This window comes from Oncorhynchus nerka, unplaced genomic scaffold, assembly GCF_034236695.1.
Source record: "Oncorhynchus nerka isolate Pitt River unplaced genomic scaffold, Oner_Uvic_2.0 unplaced_scaffold_2638, whole genome shotgun sequence".
NCBI lineage: Eukaryota > Metazoa > Chordata > Actinopteri > Salmoniformes > Salmonidae > Oncorhynchus > Oncorhynchus nerka.
Window position 1 is genome coordinate 5001 of NW_027038661.1, and position 5000 is coordinate 10000.

Consider the following 5000-nt stretch of genomic DNA (forward strand, 5'->3'; position numbering starts at 1 on the left):
GTGTAAAACTGCTGCATCTGTTGTTACACAAGTGCGTACCTAACGACAAGATATTCTTTCCCATACCGGGAGTCTAACCTGGGCCACCTGGGTGAAAACCAGGAATCCTAACCGCTAGACCATATGGGAAGACACATACTTAAAATACACATCACAGACAAATCTTTAAATGTTGACATTATGCCTGTTGGATTTAAAAGCTACATTTTTTCTCAGAGATGTTGGGGAATGTCCAGATGAAATCCGTCTAAATGTGTTTGAAGTGAGAACAGCCAGAAGCACTGAAAGGTATACAGTATCATTCCCAGCTTGATTTCAGTCAATTAAATAAAGTATTGAGCCAGCCAGGAGTCGAACCTAGAATCTTCTGATCCGTAGTCAGACACGTTATCCATTGCGCCACTGGCCCCACGTCTAAGCTGAAGTCAGGTCACAGCTAGACCAGTGTACACAGTCATAGCGTCTGTCAACAACAAGGTTCCTTGGTTTTCTGTTTCAGATGCATATCTTAATTTGATCCTCCTGTTGTTGCATGAATTTTACTGCAGAGCAAGAAATGCAGCCATGAAGTGTATTCAACGTTTAAAAAGCCTTGTATAATTTGAATCTACATAACATGTCACATTTCCTGTTGCTGAGGGAATATTGTTGTGTTGTGTGAAACTGCTGCATCTGTTGTTACACAAACCAGGAATCCTAACCGCTAGACCATATGGGAAGACACTTACTAAAAATACACATCACAGACACATCTTTAAATGTTGACATTATGCCTGTTGGATTTAAAAGCCACATCTTTTTTTCTCAGAGATGTTGGGGAATGTCCAGATGAAATCCGTCTAAATTGCGTTTGAAGTGAGAACAGCCAGAAGCACTGAAAGGTATACAGTATCATTCCCAGCTTGATTTCAGTCAATTAAATAATGTATTGAGCCAGCCAGGAGTCGAACCTAGAATCTTCTGATCCGTAGTCAGACACGTTATCCATTGCAACCACTGGCCTCATGTCTAAGCTGAAGTCAGGTCACAGCTAGACCACTGTACACAGTCATATCGTCTGTCAACAACAAGGTTCCTTGGTTTTCTGTTTCAGATGCATATCTTAATTTGATCTTAATCTGTGTATACTTCCGGGTTGGAGCGAAATGCAAACGGTCTGCAGGTTGTATAACTTTTTCATTACATTTCATAACATTTCATTATAGTACAACGGTCTGATTTGTTTAATCTTAGCAATTTCCTCTTAGCTAGCTACATAGTCGTCGTTGTATCAAAGATAATTGCGTAATTATCGTATTTGGTGGGTCTCCTATCTGTCGTCTCCTATCTGTCCAACACGTTCACCGTCTACCGTAGCACTGTAGTAACTATCACACTCAACTGAACGTCTTGATTAGTGTAGTGTTAGCTAGCTACATAGCTAGCTACATAGTTGTCTTTGCTGTCTTCGTATCCAAGATAATTGTGTAGCTTAGAGTGTGGAGTCTTAGAGTGATAATTGCGTTATTATCGTATTTGTCGCCCTCCTATCTGCCTAGCAGCTAGCCAGCTAGCATACGTTCACCGGCTACCGTAGCACTGTAGTAACTATCACACTCAACTGAATGACTTGATTAGTGTAGTGTTAGCTAGCTACATAGCTAGCTACATAGTTGTCTTTGCTGTCTTCGTATCCAAGATAAGTGTGTAGCTTAGAGTGTGGAGTCTTAGAGTGATAATTGCGTTATTATCGTATTTCGTCGCCCTCCTATCTGCCTAGCAGCTAGCCAGCTAGCATACGTTCACCGGCTACCGTAGCACTGTAGTAACTATCACACTCAACCGAACGACTTGATTAGTGTAGTATTAGATAGCTACATAGTTGTCTTTGCTGTCTTCGTATCCAAGATAATTGTGTAGTTTAGAGTGTGTAGTCTTAGAGTGATTATCTTAATTCACCGAGGTTAGCTAGCCAGCTATTTTGTCGTCCTTAACGTAGGAGACACTCCTAGCTAGCCAATAGCCAGCCAACGTCTACTGAATAGAACTTTCGCACTCCGGTCGCATTGTCGTCGCTCCACAGGTAGTATCACTTTTTCATTTCATTTCATTACAGTCCCAACGGTGTGATTTGTTTGATCGTAGCTAGCTACATAGCTAGCTACATAGCCGTCTTTGTTTCAAAGATAATTGTGTAGTCTAGAGCGATTTTCTAGGTTAGCTAGCCAGCTATTGTCGTTCTCCTAACGCAACGTAACGTAACCAACACTGCTAGCTAGCCAGCTAGCTCCCGATAAGCAGCATTGTAGAAACTTCACACTCAACGGTACGACTTGATTAGGGTAGTGTCAACAACGCAGCTAGCCTACCCCAGCAGTACTCTATCATTTTAATCATTTTAGTCAATTAGATTCTTGCTACGTAAGCTTAACTTTCTGAACATTCGAGACGTGTAGTCCACTTGTCATTCCAATCTCCTCTGCATTAGCGTAGCCTCTTCTCTAGCCTGTCAACTATGTGTCTGTCTATCCCTGTTCTCTCCTCTCTGCACAGACCATACAAACGCTCCACACCGCGTGGCCGCAGCCACCCTAATCTGGTGGTCCCAGCGCGCACGACCCACGTGGAGTTCCAGGTCTCCGGTAGCCTCTGGAACTGCCGATCTGCGGCCAACAAGGCAGAGTTCATCTCAGCCTATGCCTCCCTCCAGTCCCTCGACTTCTTGGCTCTGACGGAAACATGGATCACCACAGACAACACCGCTACTCCTACTGCTCTCTCTTCGTCCGCCCACGTGCTCTCGCACACCCCGAGAGCTTCTGGTCAGCGGGGTGGTGGCACCGGGATCCTCATCTCTCCCAAGTGGTCATTCTCTCTTTCTCCCCTTACCCATCTGTCTATCGCCTCCTTTGAATTCCATGCTGTCACAGTTACCAGCCCTTTCAAGCTTAACATCCTTATCATTTATCGCCCTCCAGGTTCCCTCGGAGAGTTCATCAATGAGCTTGATGCCTTGATAAGCTCCTTTCCTGAGGACGGCTCACCTCTCACAGTTCTGGGCGACTTTAACCTCCCCACGTCTACCTTTGACTCATTCCTCTCTGCCTCCTTCTTTCCACTCCTCTCCTCTTTTGACCTCACCCTCTCACCTTCCCCCTACTCACAAGGCAGGCAATACGCTCGACCTCATCTTTACTAGATGCTGTTCCTCCACTAACCTCATTGCAACTCCCCTCCAAGTCTCCGACCACTACCTTGTATCCTTTTCCCTCTCGCTCTCATCCAACACTTCCCACACTGCCCCTACTCGGATGGTATCGCGCCGTCCCAACCTTCGCTCTCTCTCCCCCGCTACTCTCTCCTCTTCCATCCTATCATCTCTTCCCTCTGCTCAAACCTTCTCCAACCTATCTCCTGATTCTGCCTCCTCAACCCTCCTCTCCTCCCTTTCTGCATCCTTTGACTCTCTATGTCCCCTATCCTCCAGGAAAGCTCGGTCCTCCCCTCCCGCTCCGTGGCTCGACGACTCATTGCGAGCTCACAGAACAGGGCTCCGGGCAGCCGAGCGGAAATGGAGGAAAACTCGCCTCCCTGCGGACCTGGCATCCTTTCACTCCCTCCTCTCTACATTTTCCTCCTCTGTCTCTGCTGCTAAAGCCACTTTCTACCACTCTAAATTCCAAGCATCTGCCTCTAACCCTAGGAAGCTCTTTGCCACCTTCTCCTCCCTCTTGAATCCTCCTCCCCCTCCCCCTCCTCCTCTCTGCAGATGACTTCGTCAACCATTTTGAAAAGAAGGTCGACGACATCCGATCCTCGTTTGCTAAGTCAAACGACACCGCTGGTTCTGCTCACACTGCCCTACCCTGTGCTCTGACCTCTTTCTCCCTCTCTCTCCAGATGACATCTCGCGTCTTGTGACGGCCGGCCGCCCAACAACCTGCCCGCTTGACCCTATCCCCTCCTCTCTTCTCCAGACCATCTCCGGTGACCTTCTCCCTTACCTCACCTCGCTCATCAACTCATCCCTGACCGCTGGCTACGTCCCTCCCGTCTTCAAGAGAATGAGAGTTGCACCCCTTCTGAAAAAACCTACACTCGATCCCTCCGATGTCAACAACTACAGACCAGTATCCCTTCTTTCTTTTCTCTCCAAAACTCTTGAACGTGCCGTCCTTGGCCAGCTCTCCCGTCTATCTCTCTCAGAATGACCTTCTTGATCCAAATCAGTCAGGTTTCAAGACTAGTCATTCAACTGAGACTGCTCTTCTCTGTATCACGGAGGCGCTCCGCACTGCTAAAGCTAACTCTCTCTCCTCTGCTCTCATCCTTCTAGACCTATCGGCTGCCTTCGATACTGTGAACCATCAGATCCTCCTCTCCACCCTCTCCGAGTTGGGCATCTGTGCGCGGCCCACGCTTGGATTGCGTCCTACCTGACAGGTCGCTCCTACCAGGTGGCGTGGCGAGAATCCGTCTCCTCACCACGTGCTCTCACCACTGGTGTCCCCCAGGGCTCTGTTCTAGGCCCTCTCCTATTCTCGCTATACACCAAGTCACTTGGCTCTGTCATAACCTCACATGGTCTCTCCTATCATTGCTATGCAGACGACACACAATTAATCTTCTCCTTTCCCCCTTCTGACGACCAGGTGGCGAATCGCATCTCTGCATGTCTGGCAGACATATCAGTGTGGATGACGGATCATCACCTCAAGCTGAACCTCGGCAAGACGGAGCTGCTCTTCCTCCCGGGGAAGGACTGCCCGTTCCATGATCTCGCCATCACGGTTGACAACTCCATTGTGTCCTCGTCCCAGAGCGCTAAGAACCTTGGCGTGATCCTGGACAACACCCTGTCGTTCTCAAATAACATCAAGGCGGTGGCCCGTTCCTGTAGGTTCATGCTCTACAACATCCGCAGAGTACGACCCTGCCTCACACAGGAAGCGGCGCAGGTCCTAATCCAGGCACTTGTCATCTCCCGTCTGGATTACTGCAACTCGCTGTTGGCTGGGCTC

General features: G+C 48.2%; 2 non-coding genes across 2 annotated transcripts; both read right to left on the bottom strand.

Annotated features, from left to right (window-relative positions):
- Window positions 1-57: 57 nt before the first annotated feature.
- trnae-uuc (transfer RNA glutamic acid (anticodon UUC)) lies at window positions 58-129 on the bottom strand. The gene has a single exon. It is a non-coding gene; the product is annotated as a tRNA-Glu (tRNA).
- A 207-nt stretch (window positions 130-336) lies between these two features.
- Window positions 337-409, bottom strand: trnar-acg (transfer RNA arginine (anticodon ACG)). The gene has a single exon. It is a non-coding gene; the product is annotated as a tRNA-Arg (tRNA).
- Window positions 410-5000: the final 4591 nt, after the last annotated feature.